Genomic DNA, 9144 nt, shown 5'->3' on the forward strand with positions numbered 1-9144 from the left:
AACAATTGATAAAAAGCACTAGGGTGTCATGGGGTCATAGGGGATTCATGAGAATTGATCATACAAACATGTTCTCAAATTATAAGCAAGCAATTATTGTTGTGATGGATTGAGTTGGGTTATATCTTACAATCCTAGGAAAGTTTGGGTCCCGGAGCCGAATCGATTAGATTGTACAACACCTACAAGTCGACTTAGTCTTCCCTACTCAACAACATGCATGGTTTAATGAGACTCGAGTTGGTTTATGTCTTACAAGTCTCATTGAAAAGGTAGGTGATGGGTAAAAAATGCAAGGATTCATAGGCTCGCATTTCATCAAACATAACATGTGCATGAGTTGAGATCAAAACAAGCAAGCAAATAAACCATGAAAGCATATTAATTTAAGCATGAATCATTCCCCATGTTGGTTTCCCCTAATTACCCATTAACCCTAGCTATGGAACTACTCACTCATTATCATGTTGAACATGCTAGCAAGGTTGTCAATCATACCAACAAAGTGAAACATGATGAACAAATGAAAGTAATTAGCAATAATTAAAAAGGGATTAAGAGAATTATATCTACTAATGATTCCAATAATAAAGCAAAGAATAAAAGAAGTACTTGATGCTTGATTGAGAGGTTGTCAATCTCCCAATAATAACCCAAATAATCTTCAATTACCCAAAATAAAGGATGAACAAAAGAGAGATTAAGGAAATAAAACTTGTATTAAAACTTGATTAATTGTTGATTACAAAACTAAAGAGAGATTTGATTGATATTAACTACTCTAAGAATTGATAAGAAGAACATGATCTTCTAATTAGATTAATGGGGTATTTATAGTGGGGATTAAGTGTAGGAATTAGGGTTAACTAAGGGCTTAAATGACGATTAAGTCCCTACTTAGGGAAACGCCGGTATTTTTGGAAGGATGGGCATCTTTCTTGAAGCTTGAAGAAACGAATTTGCGCTGCCTTGGAATCCGTGCGTCTTAGGCACGAAACGGCCGGATTCTATGGTCTGGGCCCGGGCGTCTTCTGGTTGCTGCTGCCCGGGCGTCTTGGGTAGAAGACGCACGGATTGTGGAGGTGGAGGACGGGCGTCTTCTTGGGAAGACGCACGGGTTGTCATGCAGCGTGCTTTCTTCTTCTTTTCTTCATTTTTCTTCATAAAATCCTTGGGGATTTCCTCGGGGATGCAATGATCTTTTCTCATCATTGCCCATCTACTATAGTATGTACAAAGGCCTTCTAATCTTGTCTCTCCTTGATGCTTGGTCATTGAATTCAATCAATTTAGTCTCATTTTGCCATGAAAATGCAAGGTTTGCACTCCTTTCCTACCAAGGACACAAAACCTCAAAGAATATGCAAAACAAAGAACTAAAGACAATAAATGACCCAAATATGCACTAAAAAGCATGGGAACAAGGCTAATTCGGGGACTAAATATGCTCTAATTATGGTCACATCAAATATCCCCAAACCGAACCTTTGCTCGTCCCGAGTAAAGAGGTGACAAAGACTTGGACCATTATTTAAACTAACCTAATAACATAGCCGATATGAGATAATTAGCGGGTCTCACTCCGCCCCTTCAACTCACAACAAGGCAACCATGAGGTAGGATGCCTTCTTGCAAGGCAAGGTGGGTCTTGCCAAAATGGCGACACATCCAAGCATTAAGCACACAAAACAAATAATGGATGCACCTACAAAAGAATAGCCAATTTCCTCATCTAAGTGGCGGAAATTATCTACTAGGGAAGCAATTCAAGGGTACATACTCCTTCATAGATGCAATTTGTTCAAATTACTAAGCCTAGAAGGATACCAATAAATCACCTCCAAGTTGTGTCAGGCTAGGGTACCTTTGTCCTCAATCGTTAAATGCTTTTGTCAAGAATAGACTCCCTATGGTGTTAGAAACACTGGAGAATCGCGGAATTCCTCCTCTTGCCTAGGCAAGAAGAAGGGTCGTCCCCTCTCTACCATGCACAAAAATGGATACGATGGATAAAGGGATCGATAGATATTTGAGTTTCACTTTGGGAGTTTGCTTTCATTTTTGTTTTTCCCCTCAATTTCATGTGGCATATAACATTTGAGAACACTTTCTTGCCATTTCTTTTTGATTTTTGGCTTATCAACACTTGACAACTTTCTTTGCATTTCTTTCGAACATTTTCAAAGTCACCCCATATGTAGTGAGGGTGGCTTATATTTGAAGCTTTAGGAGTTCTATTTTTGCTCCTCTTTTCAATTGATGCATTTTTTGCAAACTTTCTTTCACTTTTCATTTCATTGAACTCAAATTGATTTCTTTTTGTGCCCATTCCTTTTGATGACAAAAATGTGGTAGAACTGTTGGGGCTGGTGTCCTCTACAGTTAGTGCAATAACATTTAAATCTCTAAAAGGATCAAAGGGTATACTTTTGTATTATTATCAGTTGGTCCACGTTTATCAATAACGGTTGGCTTGCTAGATAAGTTTGACGTTATTGTCATACAGATGGCGGTGATCAACTGGTCCCTAAAAGTCACACCTATAGGATACGTTTGAGAGATGTGACAGTATGAAAATACAGTCATGTTGATGCCTAATATGACTAAGCAGTTAGTCGGAGTTATTATTGACTAATAATTAGTCAAACGCGATGTTGAGATATTTATTTAATACGGATTAAATAATAATGGCTAAGGCGAATTAAGCAGTTAATTCGCAAATTGTATATAAACGATTATATTTAATTAATGTATATTGAATTAATTAATTATACAATATTGTCATTGTCGGACAAGTATTAATATATCGACTGAGTCATGTTACTAGTTGATATTTTAATAACCGATAACCGATGACGATTTATAATAAAATCCTGTCATATACATTTAGCGATACGAGTCGGACCAAGATTTAAAAAATAAGGAGGAAGTGAAAGCCCACTCCCTCCCCTTGCTCACGGTTTGGACCGAGTGAACAAAAGGAGAGGCTCTCTCTCCTTTTGACCCAATCTTTGTCATTTGCACAAAAATTAGGGTTTCGGAAAAATTTCCTTTGAAATTCTAGATCTCACACAAAACCTCACAACAACTCTCTCAATATTGCAAGTCAATTAGAGAGTAATTTCTAGCACAAGGGGCATAGTCTCAGACGGTCTTGGGTGCAACGATTAGGAGGAAATCTACATTGATTTCTGTTCATTAGGCCGAATTGCACAGGACCCGAGGTTGATTCTTATTCCTTATCGTTTCTCTTGTATTTTTCGTTTATGACATTTTATCACATGTTAAAATTTGCGTTATAGTCCTAAATTTTAAGGGTTTTATACAGATATTACCCCACAAGTGGTATCAGAGCGAGGCCACGTAAATTTTTCATGTTGATTTTCATAAAACGATTTGAAACGATCTTGTTTTGCATAGAAAACCGTGCGGCCGAACTGTTTTGTATACACGACTGTTTTTGTTTTTTTTTTCTCATTGAAAACCGTGACAAACGGTTCCCGTTTGATCAGACGATGTTTTGTTTTTCGATTTGTTCTTTGCATATTGTTATTTTAAACGATAATCATAGCAATATGTTAAAGTATTATCAATTGTAGATTTAATTGTATATGAATTAGATCAAAATTGCAATTGGTCTTGTTTTGTTCAATCGTTTTTACGAGGGTTTTGATGCTTGGAAATTTTTTTTTTCCTTTCATGCTCTCGGTCCAGCCGAATTAAAAAAAAAATTTTTTTTTTTGTTATTTTTTGCTCTCGGTAGCAGCAACAATAAAAAAAAATTTGGTTTTTTTTTTTCGGCCATAACATATGCACAATACGGATTTTGTGCATTCGCTTGATAGTGAAACGGTTCACTCACGTACCATTTAGTTATTTTAAAGCAATTTAAAGTAACGGATTATCATGAATTGAAATTAAGTTGATAGAAGCGGTTTTGTCACATAATTTTAATCGTTAAAAGGTGGTTTGGATAAATTTAACATAATTACGGAATTATGTCACGAATAAATTTTATTTTAGTTGATGCATTTTTATTTATCGTTATATTTGAATGCCTTGAATGTTTTATTACGTATTTAATTTTACAAAATGTTGTAACTTAGTGTGGCCTTAGTAGAACGTGTTACCGTAATGATGGAACACGGTCTTGGTTGTATTTTGAGATCTTGTATCTCCGTTTTGGTTTTTCCTTGTAATTACAGTTTTTTATTTAGAATGTAAATAGGTTTATATTTTGTATTTTTTAAATTGTAATTTTGAGAAGACCAAAGATGGAGATCGGATGCTCACTCCCGCTGCATGGACAAAGATGGAACATCAAGACAAGCTTCTCGGGTCCAACGGTGGATTCTAAAGTTGTATTATGTTCTTTTTACTAGGATAGGCCACACTAGGACTTTTATTTACGTTTTGCATTCTTTTACATTTTTTATTGTAACGATAGTTTGCATCATTTTCCGCCTAAAACCAAACCACCTAATATTTGTATGAAAACTGACTCATATAGAGGTTACGCGTTAGTTTTCTATGATATACAGATATCACACGTTTTTATAAGCCATCACCTAAATTAATTCATTCACGCAATGCTAGTTTTTCGTTCACTTAAAATGAATTAAAACTAAGTTGATGGGATCTTCCACGTATAACCAAAAATTGAGAATAGTCTTTATAGGTCAAACTCCAATGAATCCCTTCTTCGTCGGTAGGCATAATATGACCCCTTCTACGTCGGGTAAGTTGGAACTGATTGACCTATTTTATCTCAACACTATGGTCACTCGTACGATCCTGTGATTATGGTGGACTATAGATAGGATTTACGGAAATCTATCGACCAAGAGTTCTAACGATAGAACTAGCTAAACAGTTGGCTTATCAATTTACGAAATTGAGTCTTGGGATCATTTGTATAATTCTTGAGGTAGATCGATTATACAAGTGCAATGAGTCTACACGTTAAAATGAATTTTAAATAGACTTAAATCACCTCGATGAGTTGCTTATTTCGTTTTGTTTTCCGTTCTTTTTCAAAGTGTAGATCACGATCACTTAAATCGCTAATAACAAAATGGTGGCCGTGTTGACGACCCAATGCCAAGTGCCACATTGATGTGAGTCCCGGCTTCGATCTTCATGAATCGATGAATCGTCTACTCGATCAAGAATGATGGATCAAACTTCGCGGAATGGGAGGCGGCATTACGGAATGCCGCCGCCGCCGACGGAAGCTCAAATATCTGACAGAGCCCATCCCGTCAAGCCCAGGCCCCACGGCTGGAGCTAACGAGATCACCAAGTATAACGATTTCGTCATGGAAGCGGGTGCGATTAAAAACGTACTCATTTTTGCAATGGAATCCAATTTGCAGAAACGCTTCATAGCCCAAGGTGCAAACAAGATTTTCACCACGCTCACTAAGGAATTCTCGAAAGCACCGAGAATCGTGACCTATGAGCATACCACTCGCTTCTTTGATGCGAAACTCCAGAAGGGCCAACCGGTTAGCCCACACATTCTCAGCATGATTGAGAATGTCGAGAAACTGGAGGCGCTTGATTGTAAAATCAGCGAGAACATCGTGATTGACCGCATGCTTCATTCACTCCATGATGGTTTTGCGCTCTTTAGAGCGAATTACTATATGAATGATTTGAAGAAAAGTCCTCATGAACTACACTCCCTACCGCATGCACCGAGAAGGATATGAAGTTTAGTGGGAGCTTGAAACAGGATGTTCTCGTTGTGTCAAACAAGGGCAAAGGTAAGGGCAAAGCTCAGGCAGACCTAGCGGTAGGCAAACCGAAGTTTAAGAAGTCGGGATCAGGTAAGAGTGGGCTTGGTGAGTCGAGCACCTCATCAAAGGTGCGATAACGAGCAAGACCGGTAACATGGAATGCCACCATTGCCACAAGATTGGGCATTGGAGGCGTACATGTCATGTATACCATGAGGACATAAAAGCAGTGTCGCGTTACTCTGTTGGTATGTCTTCTACTACTTCTACTTTTATTCATATGATCGAGATTAACCACGCAAGTTACGGAACTTGGGTACTAGATACTGGTTGTGGTTCTCATCTGTGTAATCATGTGCAGGGGCTCCGAAACATCGAACCCCTCGTAAAGGGTGAGGTGGACCTGCGTGTTGGGAATGGAGCACGAGTGGCTGCCGTCTCAAGGGGAACATATGTGATCCAGCTTCCTAGCGGATTTGAGTTATTTTTATATAACTGCTATTATGTACCCAGTCTATCCAAAAACATTATTTCAGTTTCTGCACTTGACAAACTTGGTTTTTCATTTGTAATAGAGAATAATAGTTGCATTTTCTCATTACACGATATGATTTATGGCAAGGCAGTCTCCATGAACGGAATTTATGTTTTAGATCAGACCACCGAAATATTGCACGTAATGAATAAAAGGTTAAAGGTTGGTGACAAAGATCAAACTTATCTATGGCACTGCCGTATGGGACACATTAATGAGAAACGCGTTAAACAGCTCATAACGAATGGAGCTATCTCGGCCTTTGATTTTCAATCATTTGGCACGTGTGAATCATGTCTCATTGGTAAGATGAGTCGAATTTCCTTCAAAGGTGTTGGAATGCGCGCTGCTGACCTATTAGGACTCATACATACGGATGTGTGTGGACCTATGTCAATCACCGCACGAGAAGGCTATAGGTACTTCATCACTTTCACGGACGATTTAAGCAGATATGGCTATGTCTACTTAATGAAGCACAAAAGTGAATCCTTTGAGAAATTCAAAGAATACCAGAATCGGGCACAGAACCAATCGGGTAGAAAGATTAAAACACTACGATCGCACCGTGGTGGCGAGTATCTTTCTCATGAGTTTGATCAACACCTTAAGGACTGTGGGATTGCCTTACAGTTAACTCCACCTGGAACACCTTAGTTGAATGGTGTGTCCGAACGGAGAAATCGAACACTACTTGATATGGTTCGATCCATGATAAGTCACACCGTGTTGCCTGACTCATTGTGGGGTTAAGCTCTTATGTCACAATTTTTAATACTTAATCAAGTCCGTCTAAAGTGTTGACAAGACTCCATATGAACTATGGAAGGGAACGGTCCCTAACTTGTCCTTTATACGGGTTTGGGGCTGCGAGGCTTATGTCAAGTGGAGACACGAGGATAAGCTCGGCCCGCGATCGGTCAAGACATACTTTATAGGTTATCCTAAAGGAACACTTGGTCATTACTTCTATTCGCCAACCGAACAACGTGTATTTGTTGCGGCTAGTACGACATTCTTAGAGAAGGAATTTCTCGAGAATGCGAAGAGTAATAGAACCTTCGAGCTGTCGGAGATTCTAGAACCAAATACCGAGCAACCATTGGAGGAACCAGTTTCTTCAATCCCGGCTGCGGTTAATATTCCTGAGGAACCTAGGAGGTCGGGAAGAGTCTCTATTCCTCCGGACAGATACATTGGTATGGTCGAGGAACATGACATAGATGACATTCTGCTCTTAACGAGTAGTGAACCCGCAACCTATAAAGGTGCCATGACTAGTTCCGACTCAAAGCTATGGCTTGAGGCCATGCAATCCGAGATGGACTCCATGTATGAGAACAACGTATGGGATCTTGTTGACTTACCTGCTAAGGTTCGTCCCCTTCAATGCAAATGGCTTTACAAGATAAAGCATTCTGTGGAAGGTCAACAAGATATCTATAAAGCACGACTAGTTGCTAAAGGTTTCACCCAAGTGCCAGGTCTGCACTACGATGAAATTTTTGCACCCGTAGTCATGCTGCGTTCCATTCGGATTATCTTAGCGATTGCCGCTTTTCATGACTATGAAATTTGGCAGATGGATGTGAAAACCGCCTTCTTAAACGGTTTTTTGGAGGAAGAGTTGTACATGGTACAACCCGAAGGTTTCATCGATCCCGAACATCCTAAGAAAGTATGCAAGCTTAAGCGTTCCATTTATGGACTTAAGCAAGCTTCTCGGAGTTGGAATCATCGTTTCGACCAGGTGATAAAAGAAAATGGTTTTACTCGATCGGTCGAGGAACCATGTCTATACATCAAGTCGAGTGGGAGTAAGATTGTCTTCCTAATATTGTATGTCGATGACATACTCCTGATTGGGAATGACATACCTCTCTTAACTTCGGTAAAAGTATGGTTGAAGAACCATTTCCAGATGAAAGATCTGGGTGAGGCACAAAGAATTTTGGGCATCCGTATCTATCGAGATAGATCACGTCGGATATTATCTCTCGATCAGAGTCTTACATAGACAAGATCCTAGAGAGATTCAAGATGACTAACTCCAAAATGGGTTTCTTCCTATGGCTCCGGGGTGCATTTGAGCAAGTCTCGGGCACCGAGACACCGGAAGAGAAAGAGCGCATGACACGGATTCCTTATGCCTCGGCTATAGGATCAATCATGTATGCCATGATATGCACACGTCCGGACGTGGCATATGCATTGAGTATGACAAGTCGATTCCAACAGCATCTAGGTGAATCACATTGGATGGCTGTCAAGAACATTCTTAAGTACCTACGGAGGACTAAAGATTGGGCATTGACTTATGGAGGCGAACAAAAGCTATGCGCAACCGGTTACGCATATGCTAGCTTCCAAACGGATCGAGATGACTCGAAATCTCAGTCTGGATTCGTTTTTACTCTTAATGGCGTTGCAGTCAGCTGGAAGAGTTCCAAACAAAGTGTTACAGCAGATTCTACGACTGAGTCCGAGTACTATGCCGCGTCTGAAGCTGCAAAGGAAGCGATATGGATGCGTCAATTCTTACAAGGACTATCTGTAGTGCCTAGTTCGAATGACCCGATCACCATCTATTGCGACAATAGAGGTGCCATCTTCCAAGCTAAGGAGCCTAAGTCTAGCAACAAGTCTAGACATGTACAACGGAAAGCTCATCTAATCCGAGATTACGTGGAGCAAAAGGAGGTAGTGATAGAAAAGATTGCTACAGATGATAATATAGCAGATTCTCTCACTAAACCACTACGACAAGATAAGCATGAAGGGCATGTTAATTCCATGGGAATTAAACGTGTTCCTGAGTTGTAGTACTCTTTTATGGATTAGATTCATTCTCTTTTGTACTCTATACGA

Source organism: Silene latifolia, unplaced genomic scaffold (genome assembly GCF_048544455.1).
Source record: "Silene latifolia isolate original U9 population unplaced genomic scaffold, ASM4854445v1 chrun_scaffold_16, whole genome shotgun sequence".
Taxonomy (NCBI): domain Eukaryota; kingdom Viridiplantae; phylum Streptophyta; class Magnoliopsida; order Caryophyllales; family Caryophyllaceae; genus Silene; species Silene latifolia.